We start from the raw sequence: 25,374 nt of genomic DNA on the forward strand, positions 1-25,374 counted from the left end.
CTATTAGGCAAGAAAGTGGGAACCCCAGGAGAATGTTCAAATCAAAACTAAAATGATTACTTATTGTCAGTATTGTAGAGGGCACTCTTTTCATCTATAAGCTGAAGCAGATAATCCTTGAGGTCTCTTTTAAGTCCTAAGATTCCATGATTCTCTGAGAAGTGGATGGAAGGAAGGAAGGAAGGAAGGAAGGAAGGAAGGAAGGAAGGAAGGAAGGAAGGAAGGAAGGAAGGAAGGAAGGAAGGAAGGAAGGAAGGAAGGAAGGAAGGAAGGAAGGAAGGAAGGAAGGAAGGAAGGAAGGAAAGGAAGGAAGGAAGGAAGGAAGGAAGGGAGGAAGGAGAGAGGGAGGGAGGAAGGAAGGAAGGAAGAAAGGAAGGAAGGAAGTCAATGAAGAGAAAGGAGGGAGGAGCAAAGAGCAAAGAGGGGAAAATGAAGGAAAAGATAAAAGGGGAAGGGAAGGAGGGGCAAGGCTCTGCATGGAGGCCACTTGAAAACAAACATCAAATATTATTTAAAGAAAAATAAATGGCAGTTTCCTGCACCCTCCAGAGTCTATCTTGCTAGTTTTTTTGTTAATATGAGGGTTAATATGAGGAAATAGCATTCTTAAAAACCCATATTAACCTGTCTGCTGTTCTATGGGCTGTGACAGCTCCATTTTACATCTTAATGGCTAACCATTTATTTCAAGCAAAAAAAAAAAAAAAAAAAAAATCCTCTCCTTTTGGCCCACACCACAAAGCCAAGAAGGCTGAAAGTGTTGGCTCCAGAAACTGAGAGTAAACTAGAAACACCAAGTTGGCTTCAATAACAGCTGTTATTTTTTTTTTTAATTCAGGAAAACTTGTTTAATCCCCAAACTAGAATCTTAGGATTTGAAAACTTCAGGAATCTTAAAAATTATCTGGCATAACTCCTTCATTTTTAAAATTTAGAAACTGAGGACCAGAGAAGAGAACTTTTTTTTTTTTAATCAAAGGTCACAGTTTTTAAATTAAAGCCCTGAGATCGAAAGTTTTCCAACTCCTAATTAGGATTCCTTTCTAATAAAAGCTAACTTTTTTTTAAGCATTTTAAGATTTGCAACACATTTTTCATTTGTGCTCATGTAATCCTCTGAAAATCCCTATGAATTAGATGCTGTTATTATCCCCAATTTAAAAAATAAAGAAACTAAGACCAAAAGAAGTGACTTGAGCAGGATCATAAATCTGAGACCATATTCAAGGTCAGGTTTTCCTGATTCAGCCAGGTACACATTTCTTTCTCTGTACCAAGCTACCTTCCACCACCTAAACTTGTGCAATTTGAAGATCTAAAGATATGATGTTTCATAGTTAGCTTACATATACAGAAATAAATGCGTTCTTATGAAAGACTAGTATTAAATTCTAAGTAAGGGTCTTTTCTGGGAGCATGTGGGTATTACTTAGTATGTAGACATGAAACTTACCAGCCTAATCCATAAATACAAGTGTGAAAAATAGAGTGAGGAATCAGTATGGAGGTATATTACTGACCAGGCAGACAGACAGACATATGCACATACAGAAACAGAGAAAGATATTGTCTAGTCAGAAAGCTCCTCCCCTCCTCCTCCTCCTTCTCCCCCGTCTTCCTCCTCCTTCTCCCCCGTCTTCCTCCTCCTTCTCCCCCCTCTTCCTCCTCCTTCTCCCCCGTCTTCCTCCTCCCTTCTCCTCCCTCCTCCTCCTCTTTCTCACACACACACACACACACACACACACACACACACACACACACAAATGAGAAAATGTTGCTTCTTTATCCCTATCCTACATATCAAAAAATATAAAAGTACTATATACCAGTTTCCACTTGTTCTCTAATTATCTCTATTTTAACCAGGCCATGTATTAGAAGAAAAAATATTCTCTGTTACTAGTAGCTATATTCCCTATTTCTAATTCCCACTTCACCTTTACCTAGGATAGGAGGTAAAGGCAGAACTCTCAAGTGTTAATAGGCTAAATGTAACAGTCTTGGGAAGTACCATCTTTTTTTAAGCAACAGGCAGATTTTTGAATTGTCAGGTTTCTGTCCTTACAAGAAGAGAAAGTTGCCTCCTTAGTCTTATCATATGACCTTCCTAAGCTGCTTCCTCTTCCTAGACTTAATTTTTTCTGGAGGTAGCTGAGTATGGTACATTATCATGGCCCTCTTCCTAACACCCAGAAAGTAAGGAGGTGTCAATGAATACTTATGCTGTTAAGAGCCTCTTAAAAGTCAGGCATTAAAATATGGGTAAGATTAAGATAAATGGAATTTCCTAGACCAAAAAAAAAACCTGGTATGTAGTTTGATTAGCAAAAAAAAAGAGTTGAACCCATTCAGAAGTAGGTTTGCTGTGAAAAGCATTTTAGGGTGGTATTTAAATACCCACGTACACCCACATTCTTGATATCCCATTTTGACACTGCCTGCTCATAGACTCCTACTCATCCTGGCTTGGATAACAGGGAATTTCTCTCTGCCAAGTACCATAGAACAATAGAAACTCAGAATTGGAAGGGACCTTAAGAGCATAGACAATTAGAGAATAAAATAAGTAACAGCTGGAAAGGACCTCAGAACATAGAACGTTAATACATTTCCTTTTGGTACAACCCCAGTTTCATTGTTTTGGGAGAGAGATTTTCTGTGTAGAAATTTTTTCCACAGATGCAGAATGAGAACTTGTCCATAACTTATTATCTTAAAAAGTTTCCTGTTAGCAATGATATATACTTGCCCATGGTCACGCAATCAATATAGGTCAGAGAAAGAATTTGAACTTAGGGCTTAGGATATCAAGTCCAGCCAGCTATCTATTATTCTATACCGCTTCTCTATTAAAATATAACACATTTGGTGTCAGAGCTGAATGGGATCTTAGAGAGACAATAGCCACATTTTACAAATGGGCACCTGGGACCCAAGTAAGGTGAGATGACTAGCCCAAATACTAGGGAACATATTAAAAAGTGGCAAAAATTCATGGAGGAAGAGACTTCAGACATCACAAAAAGTAGTTGTTTTAAAACTAGGAGAGAGGAAGGTGGTTCAGAATCTTAGATTCTTCTCATTTCTGATCATGATAATTAGGATCTCCCGTGCAATTAATATTTTTATATTAAAGCTTTTTCTTTTCAAAGCATATGCATGGATAATTTTTTAACACTGACCCTTGAAAAACCTTGTGCTCCAAAGTTTCCCCTCTTTGCCCCCACTCCCTCCCTTTGATGGCAAGTAATCTAATATATGTTAAACATGTTAAAATATATGTTAAATACAATATATGTATATGTATTTATATATATTCTTTGCTCTGTGCAATTAATATCACCAAATATCCCCTATATGCTTAATATTTGGCCTAAATGATTTTACTGTACTTTTAATACAGGCGGTGGTTCCATATGTGCTGGTACTCTCTGAGAAGGCTTTCCCAGCTATAGCATAGCAGGGATGGGTATATGTTGTTGTTAAAGTAACATAAAGAAAATACACCAGCAGGATATGGCTGGCACCAATCTCCCTCTTTTTCCATTGCACCAAATGGCTGTGTATTGTTCAAGCTTTTAAGCCAAAAATAAATTATCATCAGACATTTGCTAATTATACTGTACTGAACTCCCAGGCACTGTAAATTGCAGGCATGAGAGATTTAGATGGTTCCTGTGCATATTTCTCAGGATGCAAAGAACTCTTGTTTTCAGTCAGGCATCCATCATCTAAAAGCCTACAATAAGAATAAAGGAGGAAGGAAAAGGAGAAGAAATAAAAGATTAGCTGATAGGATAATGGACTTAGAAGTGAGAAAGTCCTGAATTCAGATTTTGCCTCATATATTTGCTGTGTTGCCTTGAGTCATTTAATTTCACTGTACTTCAGCTCCTTATATATAAAAAGGATGTGGACTTAACTTTGATCAACAGTAGCCTATTTTGTGACTTTTCACATATGATAAAATCCATTCCCTCATCATTCCTTCACTTAATTGTCCTCCATGCTTGAAATGTTTTCCTCCGCACTCCTGTTTTTTTTTTTTACTTCCTTCAAGACCCACTTCAAATTCTACCTTTTCCAAGTTCCTCCTTCCCCTACCACTAATGTCTAGCTTCTGAAACTACTTTTCATCCACTCTTCAAATATCTTTTATAGCATATAATTATTTGAATGTTGTAAACATAGGAGAAAGTGAAGCAGGTGACCTTGCCCAGCTCTCCCTTCCTCAAATCCAATTCATTTGCATTTCATGGCATCACCTCCCTGATGTTATGGTTGTCTTAGAGAACCAGTCACACGTGACTAGGGAGATTCTAAAAGGATTTTTGTTGTCACCTGCCTCACTTTTTCCTCCAGAACCATCTGAGTCCAATGGTCAGTTAGAAATCAGGATGACTGGAGATGGCAGTGGATGCAATGGAAGAGCTTGGACTTTTTAACCTAAGGTCTTCAGTAGGTCTTAGTTTGACTGAGGCAATATCCATTCAGTGATTCAGGCTAGGTAAGAAAGAAATGAGGACTTTGTGACTCAAAAACCAGCTCTCTATGGACTAGGCCATGTTCCCTCTCATCTATCCATCTATCCCTATCTATCTTTCTTGTCTGTTTGTATATATGTGTGTATGTGTATATATATATAAAGAATATGGTAAAAATGTAAAATTCATTATGTATTAGAAATGGGATATATGCACTTCTATATCTCCTATAATACATATATATGCATGTGTATATGTGTGTGTGTATATATATATATATGTATATATATGTAGTATGTATATAAAACATATAATCTATCATGTGGAATGTGTGTAATATAAGAGTTAGAAAACTAACATCAGGTTCAGAAAGGTCCAGGTTCAAGTTTCATCTCTGATCCAAAGTCTGTGTAACCCCCACATAAGCCATTTAATTTCCCGGGGATTCAGACAACTCTAAAAATTTAAATTACCAAAAAATCTGTTTCCTGGAAGATCTCTCTAGAGGAAGTATTCTTACTGGGAAATCCTTATACTACACAGATCTGGACCAAAATAATGGGTATGTGTATACACATCCACACACACATACATACAAACATCATGTATATATGTTTATTTTACATGTATATAAATATGCGTGCATGTTTAAGCCATTAAAACTTAAAATTGCACCAAGACTTTTGGGATACACTATATCTATATTTATAGATTTATTTATTTATAGATAATTTCGGTTCCTCAGAAGATTTGTGATTTCATTGACACAAATATTTTCTTTCTAGATGCAGAACCATTCAGATTCACAGCTTAGTGGATTCTTATCATGAGTTTCTGTGGTTAAGAAAAATTATCTCCTGGTGGTCCGCCTTCTGACAATGAGCCTCTCAGCACTTAACTAGGCTGACCCTCTAACAGTAGACACACAGTTCATTGCCAGATTCTTACTTAAAATCTTTCCAGCTTAGTAGGAGTTATCCGAGCTTAAATTCTGCTAGCAGAGGCTCATAGAACTTAAGGTCAGCTCCAGCAGGAGACTACAATGAGCTAATGTGTGAATTTTGTGTATAAGTATGTGTGTGTGTGTGTGTGTGTATGTGTATACACTTCATTGTTTCCAGTTTCCGTGAATTTAGCAGGGTTATCAGATCTTCCACTGATTCAGCTAGCCATTTCTTCTTACTCCAGGAGATTGTTACATAAATGCTTTAACCAAAAAAGTGTCATCAGGGACCGTCCTTCTATCAGTGAGCCCCTCTGCAATTGGCAATAATTGATCACTTGTGAGACATGTATTCAAAGTGTCTTATGATGTCACTAATAGACATAAGAGGAGTTCTATGATGGATGATTGTGTTTGGACATATATATATATATATATATATATATATATATATATATATATATATATATGTATATATATATACATATATATACATATATATATATATATATTGAGATATGATATGATGTAATATAATACATATACATTATGCATTTAAATGGATGTATCACATAAATCAAATTTATCTGTTATAAGCCAAGCCTGACCTAATTCAAGCCAGTCCAGTAGTTTAAATTCAATATTGGAATGAAAAAAGAGATTGACTTAGCCATTGCATGGGAATGAAATACATCAAGAATATAGTTCTGTTTGGATTAGGTATGTTCCTCTTTATTTCCAAAAAGAAAAGCTGGTCAGCAGGATATGGTGACATATACTACAGCAGGACACAGACTAAATCTAATGGACACTTATGCCCATGAGTCAAATTCTTTTAAGTCACTGGGTGACCAGAAAGTTAAATTAACTAGTTCACATCATAGTTTTTAGGCCATTTAAATCTTGATGATTTCTAGTACCTTTTAAGGGAAAGCTAGCTCAAGCCACAGGTGAAGGCCCCAGAAAGCGTTATTCCTACTACAAGATCCATGTAATGGTAATGTTACCCATGTATTGAATACAGACTCTTGTCTGCTTGTCAGTTTGAAATTATTGACCGGTCACCAGCTGGCTTTCAACATTCTGGGTCATTGAAGCAAATTTGCTTCAACACTGCTTCAACACTGCAGCAAAATCTACATCCAGTATAACTGACTTCTTTCTTATCTCTTTCAACAGGTAGACTGAAATTAGCATGTGTCCAAATTAAAATTGCAAACTTCAAGGATTATTTGATGGACTATTCTTAGACCTTTTCCTGAAGATTTAGAAAAAAAAAGTGAGTTGATCTTTATTAAACTTCAGATAGTATTTGTGATTACTGTTATGCTTTGAAAATGTTAATACATGTTCTTAAACTTTGTCTCCTTTTCATTAATTCATAAAATACTTCCCAGGAAGAAGAGGATGTATGTTGTTCTTGCTTACTGTATAGCTAGATCTATTCTTGAATACTATTAGCCACAATTTCACTGTTGTAAGGGCTGTCTCAACTCATATCACAAGCTCTCTATGCCTTCTCATCCAGTGAGATTCTTGTCCATGTCTTTCCACAAATCCTTCTTAAAAGATCCATCCAAGTGCTGAAGGTCTTTCTCTGGTTCTTTTAATAGCTTCAAGCCAGTGTGGTCTTTTGGACTGTACTTCTTATTATCTTTAAATAACCTCTTCTCTTAAAGACTGATTTTCAGTGTCTGAAATGAAAGGGATCTTGGAAGGCATCTATTCTAACTTATCCCCGAACAGAAATCTCCAAAATATCCCCAGCTAAATGACCATTTACTCTGATTAAAAGCCTTCGTGATAAACATTGTAGAGAAATATAATTCTGAAGGAGTTTAAAGACTGATCACTTTCATGATAAATAACAAGTCCAGAAACCTGAGGATGAAACACATCACTTTCTCCCCAAAAGAGTGATGAACCTAAAATGCATAGAGACACATTTTCAGACTTAGCTAACATGGGAATTTGTTTTTTATGGACTATATATATATATATATATATATATATATATATATATATATATATATATATATACTTGTGGTGATTTTTTTTTATTTTAAGGGTTTTGGTTGTTCATTTTCAGGGACAACAATAGGAGTGATTGATGAAAATTGAATACAAAAATAAATTAATTTTGTCATCCAGGAACTCGATATTTCCCAAAGTAGCCCATTTCACTTTGTAATCACTCTTTTTTATTAGAAAAGTTTTTTTTCTTTTGTTTTAACATGGAATCCAGATCTCTCTTCAATATGCAAAGGCTTCTATTCTCCAGGATTAAGCATAAATCAACTGATCCACTTACCCCTTTGAAAAAATGATAGGAAGAACCTGGCGTGACCTTTACCCCCAGAGCCCAACACAACCCCTGCCACATAGTTACTTAAAAGTTCTTTTTATTGATTGATGAATGAAGCTTTCTAAATGCTTATATGCCACCCATTTGATAATACTTATTTGAATGTGGCCAATTTAGGAATTTGTTATGCATGACTATAAATTGTTATTACAAGGAATTGTGTTCTTGCTTTTTCATTGGAGAAGGGGAACTGATGAGGGAAGGGTAAGAAAATGAGAACGCAAGTCATTGGTTTAAAATTAAAAATAAAGTGACTTAATAGGAAAAAAACATTGCTTGACAATGGCCAGAAATCAATATCAGATTCACTGGTTAATAGATTGAAGACTTTAGCCACTGCCTTTTTTACTAATTGGGATAAGATTTGCCTTTCATCAGTCTTGTGACCCCTCTGATTATCCACTATTTCAGTGATCGGTGACAAGTAGTTAGCAAGCACAATTGCCAGCCTTTCACAGTAGTAGAATGTAGTTAATTCGGAGCTGGGGAAGCAAACTCATATAAACATGAGCTCACTACTCAGTGCCTACTTTGTCTTCATCTATCTCCACTTCTATCCAATCCAATTGATGCTTTTACTCCCCCACAAGTCATTCTTAGAAATAAACTGCAGCCCAGTACACTCATCATTTACTTGGGACTGTAGGTTTCATAAACTCCTCACATAGCTGAGCTGGTAAGGAACTTGGATTCTATTTACTTCACTCCTCTTTTCCAATACAAGGAACTCTTATAAAGCATTTTCAATGGTTGGTCATGTAGCCTCTGCTTCTATGCCTGCAGCAACAGATACATCATAAAATCAACACTCTTAACTTCTGATTGTTTTCCTAGTTAAGAATTCTTTGGTGTGTTGGGCCAAACTCTAACTCCCTGTAACATCTTCTTATTGATCTTAATTTTACCTTCTGAGAATACAGAAACTAAGACTATTGCTTTTTTTCTTCAGACTTTTAAAACCCTTTGGATTATAGTCATAGGACTATATACATGAATACTAATGTGTGTGTATGTATATATATATATACACATATGTATATAAATTTGTAGGTAGCTCTATCTGTACATCTTTGTGTATATATCTGCATGCATTCTGGACTCAAAATTGAGAAGACCTGGTTTTTGATTCCCACACCAAATATTTAATTAGCTCTATGATCTGAGCAAGTCCCTGTACTTCTGTCAGCCTCAGTTTCCTCATCTATAAAGCAAGAATAATAATAGTCCCTACTTAACAGGGATGCAAGAAAGATCAAATGAGATAATATGTTAAGTACCTTGCAAATTTCAAAGTACTATTTAAGTATTAGCTATTATTACTATTGAATTACATGATTGTTAAATTCCTTTTTGGCTTTAGATCTATTATCCTATATGGTCAGGATAATGAATACAAGAACAAACAGAAGAAAATTATATTTTTATTTATATGAAAACATATCTTCTAGTTCAGGAGTAATTAACATTTGGGGGGTTAGATATTGTATGCCCCTTTGGCAGTTTGAGGAAGTCCATAGATCCTTTCTGAGGATAATGTTTGAAAATAATTGAAAGATATGATAAATTTCAGCTATAGTCTAGTGAAAATAAGATGTTATTTTTCCCATCCAGTTTTAAGGATTCCCTATTCACAGATCCTTTGTAGGTTCATGAACCCCAAGTGGTAGGATATAAAGTGATTATTGTAAATTCAACTCAATCATCTACTCCTTCTATACATTCTTGGGGAATTAGAATTAATGTCCATAATGATCATCCTAAAGTCCTGCGACTTTAGTCCTGACATCTTCCAGTTCCATAAATATTATTAAACATCTACTATATTCAGAATATGATGCTAAAAGCTGGGGAAGATAGAAAGTTTAGATGATGCCATCTTTTCTCTCAAAGAGATAGTCTATAAAAAGGATTCATGCAGAGAGATGTGTACATATCTAAAATAAAAAATAATATTCCCTGAGGACCTTGCTTCTGACCCAATTCCTATAGTCATCACTGAGGAGAAAGGCTGCCATCCCTACTGCCTCCAAAACCACTGACACCTTGTTAACAGCAATGGGAAAGAAAAGCCATCCCACCTGAACCAGCAAGGCAGGGAGAGATAAAAGACAGCATATGCCAGGTACGTTGAACCACTGTAGCTATCTCACCTCCAACCTTCCCTTAGACTTAGAGGATAGTCCAGCATCCTCTGCCTCCAAATCACTAACTCTGCTTCTAGTCTCTCTCCTACCGCCATATTTTGATATCAGCACCATGGAGAAGGAGCTTGCTATCTCAGCTGCTACCATCCCCAGCTGCTATCTCCAGGCAGCTAAGTCCAAGAGCCCCAGGAAAAGCTATGTACAATCTACATCCGAAAGCAATCTTCAAGAGAGACAGCCTTTAAAGATATAAGTTTGGCAGTTGTCTCTGTTAGTAATGAAGCCTCTGCCTCCTCAGCAGCTACAAGACCCAAAAAGCAAACTCTGACCACCCAAGTCCTTTGCTCCCCCACCTCATGGAAATGGCGATTAAGACAATCCATGGTCCTCTGTTTTGGTGTTGTACCCTAAAAACTACTCGGCTTTTCCATTTGATTTTCAGCCAAAATTTCCTAGGTGAGTTATATTTTCCTATTAAAGTGAATTCCTTGAAAACAGAGACTGCCTCACCTCAGGATCTGTATCCCCAGTGCTTACTTGCACAAAACAATCATTTAATAAAAGCTTTCTTCATTTATTCATTTGTTCTGAATCATCTGTAAAAAGATTTAATTTTAATTTGTGGAGTTTTAGTTTAGAAGTTTATGTCTGTTCTTTGAAAATTTAGTCGCATATACAGCCTATACTCACATTCACAACACTCAGTTGATTCCAATGTTCAGTAAAATAGAGACTTAAAATTTCCTCCAATCTAGAAAAAACATCCTGAGACTAATCTCTGTGTGTCTCTGGATTTTTGTCCATGTTCCTGGATGTGTGTGAATTTATGTATAATGTATATACCTAAGTGGCAGAATGGATAAAGCATCAAACCCTGTGAAGCGGGAAAATCCGAGTTCAAATCTGGCTTCAAACTCTTCCCAGCTCTGTGTTCCTGGGCAAGTCATTTACCTCTGTTTACCTCAGTTTCCTCACCTATTAAATGGGATTAATAATAGAATTTACCTCTCAGAGTAATTTTTAGGATCAAATGATTTATTTTTTTAAATATTCAGTATAGTATCTAACATGTAGAAAACACAATATAAATGTTAGCTATGGAAATGATGATGATGAGGATGATGATGAGGAGGAGGAGGATGCTATGTATGTATGTATGTATGACTGCATATGAAGCTGAAATTTGTGTATGTATTCGGGTAGAGGGCAGCTAGGGTTGATGATATGAATAGACATATGTTTGGACAGATGGACTAATGTATTCTAATAAGCCTTGGCAAGTTTTCAAGTGTAAAAAAGTTCAAAATAGGCCCTAATCCCTTAAGGGAGTTGCTTAAGTTATGGGAAAGGCAGTTCTCTCTCCACCTCTAAACTCACCCAAATGCACAGAGAGGACACTTGATAAATGTTTGTTCCTGAATATGTCTTGTACAGAAGTGTCTGAATTAAACCCAGGCAATTACTTCCAGACCTTAAATTCAGTTCAACTATCATTAAGCACCTACTATGTACAATACACTGTGATAATAGAGGATATAATGAAAAAATAAAAATAAATAGTGTCTCTTATCAAGGAGATTACATTCTATTTAACTTATTCACCACCTAATACAAAAGCTAATCTTTTTGCTCTCAGGCAAGGTAGATGGGACTATGTTCAGACAATGGGCAGAAAAGTTAGACATTAATTCAGAATTAACTTAAGTCATTTTGGAATTTTAGAATCAAAGAATCATATCATTGGAGAGATTTCAAAGGATCTTGATTCAAACCCTAACTTAAACTATGAGAGAAGTCCTCTGGTCTGTGCTTTTTACTGTTATAACATCTCTACTACCCTTCTTTTCTCCTGTATTACCATCACCCTGGGTGGGCAGGCCCTCATCATCTTTGCCTGGATTATTCTGATAGCTTGCTGGTTGTTCTCCTTACCTCAAGTCTTTCCTCATTCCTATCCATTCTTCCTTCCAAGTGATCTTCCTAAAGCACAAGTCAGATCATATCACCATTCCCTTCAATCAATAAACTTCAGTACCTCCCTGTCACCTCAAGGATCCAATATAAAATCTACTATTCAAAGCTCTTCTAAAATCATCACTTCCCATCCTTTCAAGTCTTCTTACACCTTACACAGTCCTCCCCCATGAGTTCTTTAATCCAGTGACATCTTACTATTCCACAAAAACTATTTTATATTCCATCACTTAGCTTGAGGAATTTTCACTTACTGTCCTCTTCCCTAAAATACCCACCCTCCTCATTTCTGCCTCTTAGCTTCCCTGGTTTATTTCAAGTTTCAGCTACAATCTCACCTTCTTCAGGTTCTTGGTTCTTCTTAATACTACTGACTTCCCTTTCTTGTTTATTCCCAATGTATCTTGTATTTAGCCTGTTTCCATATAGTTGTTTGCATGCTGTCTCCACATTAGAGTGTGAGTTCCATGAGAACAAGGACTATTGTTTTTATTTTTGTTTTTAATTTTTTTTGTATCTTTAGCACTTTGCACAATCCTTGGTCCATAATAGACGCTTAATGAATGTTTATTTACTAAGTCAGTATTCCTTGAGATAACCCCATTAGGTTTTTTAAAACTGACTTTTTGTAAAGACAGAAGGTATTGGCACTTTTTCTATCATGAACTACCTTCAGGGATGTGCTTGGTAATATGAGTCCCAGGACAAACTTGTGGCAGTTTAGTTACTTTTCTTGGGTGCTTATCAATTAAAAACCAACTTTCCCATAACCCCTTTCAAATAGACTTTTTTCATCTGTGCCACAAAGTTGTTTTAATTTACATACTTCTTATTATGATATTTTGGACTTATATTTTCATGTGGTCATTTGTAGTTTACAGTTTTTGAAAACTGCACATGTCCTTTGATCATGTATGTATGTACATATACATATATACAGTCCTTGTTCTCATGGAACCTACTTTCTAATGGGAGAGACAACATGCAAACAACTTGGTGAAAACAGGCTAAATACAAGATAAATTGGAAATAAACAAATAGAAGTCAGTAGTATTAAGGGGAACCAAGAAAGGCTTCCTGTAGAAGGTGAGATTATAGCTGGGATTTGAAGTAAACCCAGGAAGCCTTGAGGCAGAAATTAGAAGAGTGAGTATTATAGCAAAGAGGACAGCCAGTGAAAATTCCACAAGCTAAGAGATGGAGTATATAGTTTTTGAGGAATCGTGTAAGGAGGCCATTGTCACTGGATCAAAGAGCACATGGAGGAAGACCCTAAGATGTAAGAAAATTTGAAAGGATGGAAGGTAATGATTTTTGAAGAGTTTTGAATACCAGAGATTTAATATTGGATCCTACAGTATGTGTGTCTGGATTCCCCATAAGTTTTATATATCAAACTTTTAGTTTTGATGTAAACATTTTTCTTACTCTACTGTTTCTCTTCTGCGTCTGTCTTCAATGAATTTTTCTGAAAAAACCTTTTTAATTTTATTTAGTCAAAATTATCTGTTTTATCTTGTATGATCTCCTTTCCCTTGTTCAGTTGAGATTTCTCCCCCTACTATTGTGGTGAATGAAAGGAACCTGATCTCTTTATCTTCTGATTTTTCTTTTCCTTTTTTGAAAGATTTCATGTAAGTTACTAGATCAATAGATCAGGAAAGTGTAACTATAATATGTCTAGATTTCGTATTTGGAAAAGCCTCTCCTGTTATTCTGGTGGACAAAATTCAGAGATAAAGGGGACTAGATACAGTGTGCTGCTCAAGAATTGAAACAATGAATGGTGAGACCAAAAGGTAGTGAAGGAAGGAAGGAAGGAAGGAAGGAAGGAAGGAAGGAAGGAAGGAAGGAAGGAAGGAAGGAAGGAAGGAAGGAAGAAAAAAAAGGAAGGAAGGAAGGAGGAAAGGAGGAAAAAAACAATTTTAAATACTTAATGTGTGTCAATCACTGTATAAGAAAAAGAGATCCTTGTACCCAAGGAGCTCATATTCTAATATGGAATGGTAATATTATATAAAATATAAATATTTATCTATATATACATAGAGTATATGCTCTCATATGTATGTGTGTGAATACATATATATGTACATATGTATATGTATGTGAAGAGCGGGAAAAGGAGTTCTGAGATGGAAACGAGTAAATGATATGAGCTGTTATAGATGTCAGCCTATTGACAAGCCCTCTTCACAATAATGGTATTATTAATTTGATCACTAAAGCAAGAATGTCCAAATACTATAGAAGACACATGGTAAGCTGGTTCATGTGGGAAGCTGGATGGGATATATGGGTGAAGCACTATCTGACATTTAGATTTAGCCATAAATATAATAGATTATCATGTGCTTCTTGTGGCTAGTTTACACATACTTAATCACCACTAAACTGGTCTGGGCCTAAATATGGGAGTTTCAAGAAATAGTTCTCAAGGACTAAAGACATGGATTCTGGGGGTTCCAGGCAGCCTTTTAGGACTGCTATGAGAGGATGCTCATTAGCACTCATAGGAAAATTTTTAAATGGCCTAGATAAATGATTGGATAGATAAAAGGAGAAGTTAAAGAAACTGGAGATAATTTAACCTAGAAACAGAAAAGTCTATGGTCTCAAAGAGGGATTAAGCTTTTCCTCCATGACAAATTAAGATCAAGAATAAGAGTGGAAGTCAGAATATGGATGGTGAGGGGGGAAAAAAAAAAGAAACAGCACCTTATCAATAATTGGAGTTAATATAAAAGTAGAATGGGTTCTCTTGGGAATTAATGATTTCCGCCTCCACCCCCTGTGAACACTTGTCGAATGTCATTATACTGTAACTTAATGTAGAAAAATGGCATTTCAGGTATGCTCCCTAGTAATCTCCTTGTGGGTAGGGACATTTTTGTCTTTGCTTTCTTTACTCCCAGCACCATTCCTGAAACAGTAGGCACCTAATAACTACTTAGTAAATTGAATTAAATTGAGGTCTTGAAGCAAACACCAAATGAACTCTTAACGCATATGATGTAGAGGGAATTCTTTCTCATGTACAAATTGGATTAGGGTGGCCACTGACATTCCTTTCAACTCTGAGATTCTTTAATTAATTTATGCTGCTTGACTCAAAGGAGAAGAAGAGATTTCATTCTATTACACAAATCTCCAATAAAATTTCCTTTTAGAAATTATTATGGTATTTTGAAGAGGAAATTGAATAAAACTATATAGGTTAGATTAGACCACTGAGTCCCCCATCAACCCTCAGAAGTGATTCTGTGAGGACTGAAGTCCATTGGATCCTGGGGCAATCTATTGCACTTTTGGAGTCCTTGTTCTCCAGGCTCTGGATCAAGCTTCTCTTCTCTGGAGTGGAAGAAATGCTCCATCCAACATTTGCAGGTACTAGAAGATGGTTTGTGGTTTGTAGTGGTGAAAGCTTGCCATTTAACTCCTGGAAAGCCTTATTTAACTTAGGAGAGACTCTATGTCAAGGACTGAGCCAGGGCTTTAATCTTTAGCATTGTGATTGACCATAAATAATTAGGCATTGTTGTCTTGCATGCAGATTGCTTAGGTTGCTGATGCTATTGGAGACTTGGAACGGAAATTAATTGTGGATACAGATCTGTAAAGCAGGCCTCATACCACTGTGAATAATCCCATTGGTTAGCGCCTTAACAGCTCTGATGATTTATTAACTGGATATGGCAGGCAGCATTAAATTAAGAAAAATATCCTGTATTTGGAGTCAAATATTCCAAATTTGTTTGGTTCAAATCCTGTCTGATATTCATTAGTTGCATGATGTTGGATGTCTATAAAAATGGGGATAAACACACTTGTATTGTGAGTCAAGTGCTTTGTGAAGTCTAACATATGATAGAAAATACAACCTCTTATGGAAAATGTGCATAATTTCAACTGAACACATTGAGAATAAAATTTTTGTGGTACGATCTCTAGACACATAGAAAAACTGATATGTAATTATCTACAGAAAGGTCTGCCTTCCTTCCTTTCTTCCTCCTTCCCTTCCTCCCCTCCTTCCTTCCTTCCTTCCCTCCTTCCCTCCTTCCCTCCTTCCCTTCTTCCTTCCTTCCTTCCCTCCTTCCCTCCTTCCTTCCTTCCTTCCCTCCTTCCCTCCTTCCCTCCTTCCCTCCTTCCCTCCTTCCCTCCTTCCCTCCTTCCTTCCTTCCTTCCTTCCTTCCCTCCTTCCCTCCTTCCCTCCTTCCCTCCTTCCCTCCTTCCCTCCTTCCCTCCTTCCTTCCTTCCTTCCTTCCTTCCTTCCTTCCTTCCTTCCTTCCTTCCTTCCTTCCTTCCTTCCTTCCTTCCTTCCTTCCTTCCTTCCTTCCTTCCTTTCTTCCCTCCTTCCTTCCCTCCTTCCTTCCCTCCTTCCTTCCCTCCTTCCTTCCCTCCTTCCTTCCCTCCTTCCTTCCTTCCTTCCTTCCTTCCTTCCTTCCTTCCCTCCTTCCTTCCCTCCTTCCTTCCCTCCTTCCTTCCCTCCTTCCTTCCCTCCTTCCTTCCCTCCTTCCTTCCCTCCTTCCTTCCCTCCTTCCTTCCCTCCTTCCTTCCCTCCTTCCTTCCCTCCTTCCTTCCCTCCTTCCTTCCCTCCTTCCTTCCCTCCTTCCTTCCCTCCTTCCTTCCCTCCTTCCTTCCCTCCTTCCCTCCTTCCCTCCTTCCCTCCTTCCCTCTTTCCCTCTTTCCCTCCTTCCCTCCTTCCCTCCTTCCTTCCCTCCCTCCCTCCCTTCCTCCCTCCCTCTCTTTCTATCTTTCTCTTTCTTTTTCTCTTCTCTTTCTCTCTAGCCTATCTAGTCTCCCTCTAGCCTATCTCATTACCTTTTCTCTGTTTGTGTATACATCCATATGTATGTGTTTGTATACACATCTATATGAATATGTGTGTATGTATACATACATATACAATTATGTGTATGTGCATTTATATATGTATATACATATACACTTTTTTAGCTGGACCTGTGATTACAACAGTGCAGGATGCTTTCAGTGAGTAATATTCTCTCCCAGTTACAGATAATTGTCTTTTAATTTATTACCTTAGAAAATTGCCTAGTAAATGAAAGATTAGATGACTTGCTTAAAATTACCAGTCACTTCCCTTTTCTAGATTTCAGTGCTCAGATTTATCCAGTGAAGGGATAAGATCACATGATTTGTAAGGTTCCCTCCATCTCTAACATATGAAGATTATCACAAAAGGAAGCAGCCCAGTGTACAAGAAACTGTGTTAAACTTGGGGTCAGAAGAGAACTGGATTCAAGTTCCACATCAGACAGCTATTTGACATGCAAACCTCATGTCAATCATTTAAAGTCTTTGAGCCCCACTTTGGGCTTCTTCAGTGTGGTTTCAAAAGGGAAGTTCCAGAAAATAATGCCCCACAAACCCATATGGATTCTTTTGACTTTGGTTCATTATATCTGTAGAACAAACTTCAAACATTTCATCACATTCACATGGATGCTCACTACATATCTATATGTCAAAAATTTATCTTCCTTTATTGTAGATTAGGTTTCTTAACCTGGGACTTGTGAGTATGTTTATATTTTGTATTTTGATAGCTATTTCAATATGACTTTTTTTCTAATTCTGTGCATTTTATTTTATGCATTTAAAAACATCATTCTGAAAGGGGTCATTATGTTTTGGTAGACTGCCAAAGGGGTCCCATGATGCACACAAAATTTAAAAACCCTTGGCCTAAATGGTCATTCAATCTTATTTTAATGGAAAGAGGACTCATATTAGAAATGAGAAGTATTAGTTTTAAAAGCAAATTCTGTCGTGTACTAGCGATATAACTTTGAAAGAACTCTCGTAGCTTCTCTTAACCTCAATTTCCCCATCTGTAAAATATGGATAATAATACTTATGCTATCTAATTTACTGAGTTTAGGTAAAGAAGGCACTCTGTAAACATTAAAATGTAGGGAAATTTGAGTTATCATTATTATAATTCAACATCTATAAAGCCACTTGAGATAACCAGACTATATGGCAGAGCTGCTGGTCTGGGAGGCAGAAGAAACCTAGATTCACATCTTATCCTCACAGACTCATAGAGATATGGACAAAAAAGTCCTTGGGGACCATCAGTCCAACCTCACCCCTTTAGCAGTTGGGGACTAACTACTTGTAAATATCTTACTGTCCATCAGTCCCAGTTTCCTTCTCTGTAAAATGTTGTGAGGATCATACACAGCAATGTAGATACAGTCCATTGCAATGCTTTGTAGTTTTCTGGGAAGATCAGCCATTATTATTAGGAATTCCAGACAAATTGAATATACATAGAATTTTTTGTAAATTCTCTACAGTCCTGGACTCCTTTGATTCTAAAAAAAAATAATAATCATTTGACAAGCAAATTTAACAAAGGAAAAGAATTTTAAAATAACACCAACCACACATCATTTTATACTTTGCTTTGAAGGATCAATGAGTGAATTATCATGTGATTTCTTCCTAGTGCTAACTGTAATCTTATCTCTTAGGGACATTATCAATGTTTTTCCAGATGTTCTCCTCATTGGATCCATCCAGGATCCTGGAAGTCTGTCTCTGGTTCTTTTATTTAGTGCTTTTGAGTACCAATGCAACGCTATCATATGAGCAGTCCATCTGTTATCCCTGGGGGGACACATTTTTTTAAAAATCCATTAGCAAAATTAAGTCAGTGTGATATAGTAGGAAAAACATTGGTTCTGAAATGCAGAAACACAAGTTAGAAGAGTGATTCAAAATCCATCTCTGACATTTATCATCTGTGTATTCTTGAGCAAGTCACTAACATCCCTGAGTCTCAGTTTTCCCATTTGTAAAATTATGTCGTTGCACCAGACAGCATCTAAGGAACTTTCCAGCTCCAGATCTATGATCCTGCAAATGATTATCTCTCCATAATTTATTTGTTTTGTACATTAGCATTTTTCTACATTGAAATTCCTTAAAAGTAGTATTTGTCACACAAAGAAGTGTGTTAAAGAATTTGTTTTCATGCTCTGTTCCTCAGTCTCTTGTTAATGTTGCCATTGACTTGGGCTAATTTATAGGGTTTTGTTTGGTTAGTTTTGTCTTTTGCCAATTGTTTTTTTAGTTAATGCTTTCTAATTCAGTGACAATGAAATTTCCTAGTTCAGTCACTCATTCAGTCAACAAGCCTTTTTGAAGTCTCCTAAAGTGAGTTAGGTACTGGGCTAGGCCCTAGGTATACAAATCACTCCATATCCATTGTAAAGGGATAGTTTTAAAGTCAGGAAAGATGAGGAGCCACATTTCAGATATATTAATAAAGGAATCAAGTCAAACCCAGAAAAGTATCCATGAGTGCATTGGGGAGTATGCATGCAGATATCCTTGAAAGGTTTCATGGGAAAGGCTAAAGGTATTAGGAGTGGGCCTACAATGTCCTTTGCACTGGGTCTGGAAGTTTGGGTATAGCACTTTGATAGATAAAAAAGGGGGAAAAGGTACTTTTTTCCCTCTTATGGGAAACAAGGTTTGCAAAGGCAGGAATTAGAATATTAACAATAGGAGTAGTAAAGAGAGTTCAGATTTGGGAGATTTTCCAGGGATAATATTGACTGGCATAGATTCCTGCATCTAAAGTAATATGGTATGAGTTTTAAATACTGGGATGGTTTATTTTCACTTTATTTGTGATATTGATAAGTCATTTAATCTATCTAAACTCCAGCTGACATCTATAAAATGAAGACAATAAATGATAATTTTCAGATTCAAATTAAATCTAAATCTAATATAAATAAGAATACAGAGGAAAAAAATCTCTTAGAAGCTAGGTTCCCAAATAGAATAAGCAAAGGATCAGAGGTTAAGCTTCATGTTCTACGAATAATAAAGAGAATCACATAACAGTACCATGAAGTCCATAGGAGGGAGCAGTAGTAACCAAGGTTAGATCATTAGAATGGAGTCAAATTGTGGAAAGCCTTGAAAGCCAGAAAGAGTCATAGGTAGTAGAGATTTAGGACCCCTTCCCTTATCAATGTATACTTCTAACCCTGCTCTTTAACATTGATGGTTCAATATCAAATCAAGATTCAGAACATTCAGATATAATGAAAAGAACTCTGAATTAGAAGTCAAGACCCCATTTCAAGTCCTCACTCTGCAAGTGACTCACTGGGATTTTAGCAGAGGAATGTGAGAATCCAATCCTAAATTTTCAGTGAGTGTTTAGACCTTAGAAATCAGCAAATGTTAGAAAATAGAGCTTGATTTATTATTGTGTTCATGTGTCACATTTAAGAATGTGGTAGAAAAAAAGGCAGATTAAAGTACAAAGTATATCTGTCGTGAATACATTTTTTTCATAGACTCAATTGTTAAAAATTACCATCACACCCCTGGATTTTAGGCAGTTTCTCCCTCTCAGCCTCAAATTCTTAGATACAGTAAGAGGTAGAGATCTAGAAATATTGTATTGAACTTTCCATTAAATGATTTCCTAGAAATGTACTTGTACATTTCATACTGACCCTTTGATAAGAGACCTTGTGGGACTGTCAGAAGAGAATAGCACTAGAAGGCCAGAGTTCTGAGTGCAAGTCTCAATTGTTTCAGTTACCAGTTGTTGACCTGTGGCAAGTTGGTTTTGCTCTTGGATCCTCAATTTTTTCATCTTCAAAATGAAGGACTTTGACAAAATATTCTTAGGTAATTATATCTTATTTTAATGTATGCTTTTCTTTTCTTTTTTTTTTTTTTTGCTGACATTCTCCTGTCTATATTAAGGTTCATCATTTTCTCTCTGGCAAAATGTGTTCAATATTCTACCATTCATGTCCTAAAATATCTTTCAGCTTTTCCCTTTTTATGATAGTATAAAAGGACTTTTCTCTTCAAGGGTGAAGAACTGAGAACATTCACTTGAGCTTCCCTGCATTTTGGCAATCAATCAATCAATTAATTAATTAATTAATAATTGAATAAATAATTGAATAAATGAATGAATAAGAATTCATTGGCCATTTCTGCTGTTGCAGGAACAATCAGAAATTCTTAGAACATCCCCCATGACTGAAAAAAGCCCAAAATCCTTGACCCCAATGATTGGATCAATTATTCCAGTGATCTAGGGGGCCCTTAGATGGTACAGTGGATAGATATCTTGGCTATTAGCTCTTTTTTTTTTTTTGCATGACTTTTTTTAAATTAATTTTATAATTATAAATTTTTTTGACAGTACATATGCATAGGTAATTTTTTACAACATTATCCCTTGTACTCCCTTCTGTTCTGAGTTTTTCCCCTCCTTCCCTCCACCCCCTCCCCTAGATGGCAGACTTTCCCATACATTAAATATCTTATAGTATATCCTAGGTACAATATATATGTGCAGAACCGAATTTTGTTGTTGTTGTTGTTGCAAAGGAAGAATTGTATTCAGAAGGTAAAAATAATCTGGGAAGAAAAAAAAAATGCTCACAGTTTACACTCATTTCCCAGTGTTCCTTTTCTGAGTGTAGCTGATTATGTCTATCATTGATCATTTGGAATTGGATTAGCTCTTCTTTATGTTGAAGATTTCCACTTCCATCAGAATACATCCTCATACAGTATTGTTGTTGAAGTGTATAATGATCCCCTAGTTCTACTCATTTCACTCAGCATCAGTTGATGTAAGTCTCTCCAAATTGACTATTAGCTCTTAACAAAACAGGGTCAGAGAGTTGATTGCCTAAGTTTACATAAGTATGTGGCAGAGCCAAGACTCAAGTCGTCTCCTGCTTTTTCCACAGTGAAACCCTGCTTCAATGAATGGTAATGTTTATTATAGAAAGGTGTATGGAATTAATGAGGTAACAAAGCCATTTGAGTTCCTCTCAAGATTTTGAGGCTCCTATACCCAGAGAAGGAACACTGGGAAGTGAATGTAAATTGTTAGCACTACTATCTATCTACCCAGGTTACTTATACCTTCGGAAGCTAATGATTAATGTGCAACAAGAAAATGGTATTTACACACATGTATTGTATCTGGGTTATATTGTAACACATGTAAAATGTATGGGATTGCCTGTCATCAAGGGGAGGGAGTAGAGGGAGGGAGGGGATAATTTGGAAAAATTAATACAAGGGATAATATTATTTTTTTAAAATTACTCATGCATATATACTGTCCAAAAATTATAAATAAAATAAAATAAATAAATAAATAATAAAAAATAATAATTTAAAAAAAAAGATTTTGAGGCTCAAGTAAAATAACCTATATAAAAGCACTTTGTAAACCTCAAGATTCTCTTCTCTTCTCTCTCTCTCTCTTTGTCTCTCCATCTTTCTCTCTGTCTCTCTGAGTCTCTTTCTATCTCTAGCTCTCTGTGTCACTCTCTCTCATATACATACACATTCTAGGTAGATAGATAGATATGTGTGTGTGTATATATATATATATATATATATATATATATATATATATACATATATATATATATATCTACAAAATGTTCTACATAATTCATATGTACTTAATAAATATAGCTTTATATGCATGTATATACATATTTATATCAAGTTCTCTATATAATTTTTACTAGATCAAAGGTATAGATATGTGTGTATATAAATTAAGTGCTCTACATAGTTCATATATACTAGATATATATAGATATATATATACATATGTATTATATATAAAATGTTAGATAAATGTTAGATAGATAAATATATATAGTTATACAAGTACATATATTAAGTATTCTATATAATTCATATGGACCAAATGCATATTCCTATATATAATATTCTATATAATTCTTATACATTAGATATACATATATAAAGTGCTATATATAGTTCAGATATACTCCCTCGACAAATGTCAGAAGTTATAATTGTTTCAGAGTCACTGAGGCTCAAAGATATGAAAGGTTTTATACAAGGTCATAGATATAGTTAAATGATAGTTTTCAGACTCAAACTAAGTCTTCTTAATCTAATATAAATCAGAAACAACCTCTTAGAAGCTAGGCTTCTACCACTCTGAGATGTAAACTTGTGTGTGGCAAACTGTAAGTACTACAGGAGTCTGGAGAAGGGACAATGAGGATTACCATCTTTAGAGTAGATTATTTCAAAGGCAGGGAGATATCCATTACATCTTTTATTTCTTGATAAATTGAAGGCCATTGTTGTTTTTAGTACTTTTAATGTTTTAATCAGGAACTTAAGTGATACCAGGAGTGTTTGGGAACAATAGGAAGGACATGAAATGGGAAATTAAGTAAGGTTGACTCTTTACCCATTTCTGCCAAGGGCTACCTATATAATCTCCAGCAAGTCTCTTAACAATTGAGAAATGTCATCTTCTCATTTATAAATCGAGGCTATTGGCTTATAGGCCCCCAAAGTTCCTTCCAGCCTCAGTGTTCTATGTTCTCACATTCTGTTTTCTGAGGTCCCTTCCAACTCTAACAAACCATGTTTTTTTGTTGAATGGGACATTTCAGAGGAAATACTCTTTACTAATACCTATCAGTTTTTCCTCTGAAATTCATAGTCTCAGAAATTTCTTAGAGAGATGTTCTTCCCCAGAATCTGTCAGCCAACATGTGTCAAAAATGGGGTGGGAATCCTTGTCTACTTGCCTCCGAAACTGTCTGTCTGTCCAGTATACCATAGTGCCTCTTGCCATTCTAAGTCTCATTAAAAAGTCCCAAGATTCCCTTCTCTCCTCCCAAAGTAGCCTTTTTATTTTTTTGGTCCCTACTTTTAAGAAGAGTTCTTCCTCCTCCCTTGCTTGCACAAAATGACTAAGTGATAAGTTCACTGGGAACAGACATTTCCTCTGGCATGTTGTGAATTTTACAGTTAAAAATAAATACATCTGTGTGCTGTAGCCCACCCTTCTCCCAGTTGCTCAGGTGGTGGTAGTGATATTTGTCTGTTTGTTTGCTTTTTAAAGTGAGTTACAATCATTTTTCCTGGACAGTCCAACTTGGATTTCTCCTTTACCACTTTTATGGCAAGGGTTTTTTTGTTCTTGTTGTTTTGGGTTTTTTTTTTTTAATATACTTTCTCAAGCAGCCTGTTATGACAGGCGAGAGGATGTGATTTCACGCCTGGTATAGAAATGACATCTGAGAGTGATGTTGGGCATGAAGCCAGTTATTATGTATTTGGAGGACGGGGTGAGGGTCTGAGGGAAGAACATACAGCCATGGTGATGTAGGGTAATAAGCCATGCACATTAAACAGAGCAGCGCCCTTTGAGATGCTAATATGAATGAAGAAGTGGGACCAAGTTGCAAAGTTTTAGATATCTGAGCAGTAGATGCAGTGAAATGCAGAAATATTGGCTTGGGTGCCAGAAGTTTGTCCAAGTCTGCTTCTTGCTAACTGTGTGACACTGGGCAGTCCTTTCAGCTATCTAAGATTCATAGTTTCATAGGATTCAGAAATGAAAGTGACCTTTAGGGTCATTCAATCCCAAATTTTCATCTTAGAGATAAGAAAACTACTCCAAAACTTGGAAGTGACTCACCCAAAGTCAAGCAATAAAGAACAGAGCCAGGATTCAGACCTGTCTGTAAAATCTAGGAGGGCAGACCCAATGAACTCTTTCTATTCTAATATTCTGGGTTCTAATCATCTATATTTTAATATTCAAAAGAAGATTGATTTGGAACTAGAAGGCCATTTTGCCCAACTCCTTCATATACTTATATAATTATATAGATATAATTGCACCAACATCACACCAATATTGTTAGTGGTGGAATTTGAACCTGGTTCTACAACTCCAGAGTCAGTAAAACATGGTCCCTTGATGTCCCAAAGTTTTATCTGGATTTAATATCTGGGAATTTTGCATTCTGAAGTCCTTTTAACTTTTAACAAAGATCATTCTCAGTTGGAACACCCTGCATTCCGAGTTCGCATCAACTTTCACAGTCTGGGGTCTGTTTTCACCTAAAATGAGATTAAATGAAATAATATTTGTAAAGTGCCTGGCACATAGTAGGCACTTAATAAATGCGTATTTCCTTCCCCTGTTTTTCATTCCCAACATTCTGGATTCTAAGAACCTTTCCAGCTTCCATGGTAACTCAGCATAAATTTGCCATTCTGACTCCACAGAATTTGGCCATGTAGCTCAGTCTCTGGGCTTTCTCTGGTTTCTGTGGTCAGGTTAGTTGGGGGTAGGTGAGGGTATAGGATAAGGCTGGGGGGCAGCCACGGTTTTAAATCAGTTTGTGCAGAACAGGTATAAAGGGTAGGAGCAGAGAGGAAAGAGAGGGTGTTGGCAGCCTGTGCAGGGGAGAAGCATCCAGATAAGCAAGGGAGCCTTCAAGTGCTCATTCTATCACAAGCTAGACTGAATTTAATTTACAGCTTCTAATTAGATGCTGACTGATTAGAGGAAGGGGGTGGAGGAGAATCTGGAAAGAATGAAGGCTGAGAGCAGGCAGATATGCTCAGGGCCAT

General features: G+C 36.3%; 1 protein-coding gene across 12 annotated transcripts in view; it reads left to right on the plus strand.

Moving 5' to 3' along the window:
* Positions 1-25,374, plus strand: part of TENM4 (teneurin transmembrane protein 4) — a 1,584,659-nt gene that overhangs the window by 836,142 nt on the left and 723,143 nt on the right. For 3 of the 12 annotated variants that reach the window (XM_074303961.1, XM_074303962.1, XM_074303960.1), the window contains one exon: positions 6,607-6,706. The exons of the other annotated variants lie outside the window; for them this stretch is intronic. The gene's annotated coding sequence lies outside the window, so the exon portion shown is untranslated. The remainder of the gene's footprint in view (positions 1-6,606; positions 6,707-25,374) is intronic. 12 annotated transcript variants of the gene reach the window in all.

This window comes from Sminthopsis crassicaudata, chromosome 3 (genome assembly GCF_048593235.1).
Source record: "Sminthopsis crassicaudata isolate SCR6 chromosome 3, ASM4859323v1, whole genome shotgun sequence".
NCBI lineage: Eukaryota > Metazoa > Chordata > Mammalia > Dasyuromorphia > Dasyuridae > Sminthopsis > Sminthopsis crassicaudata.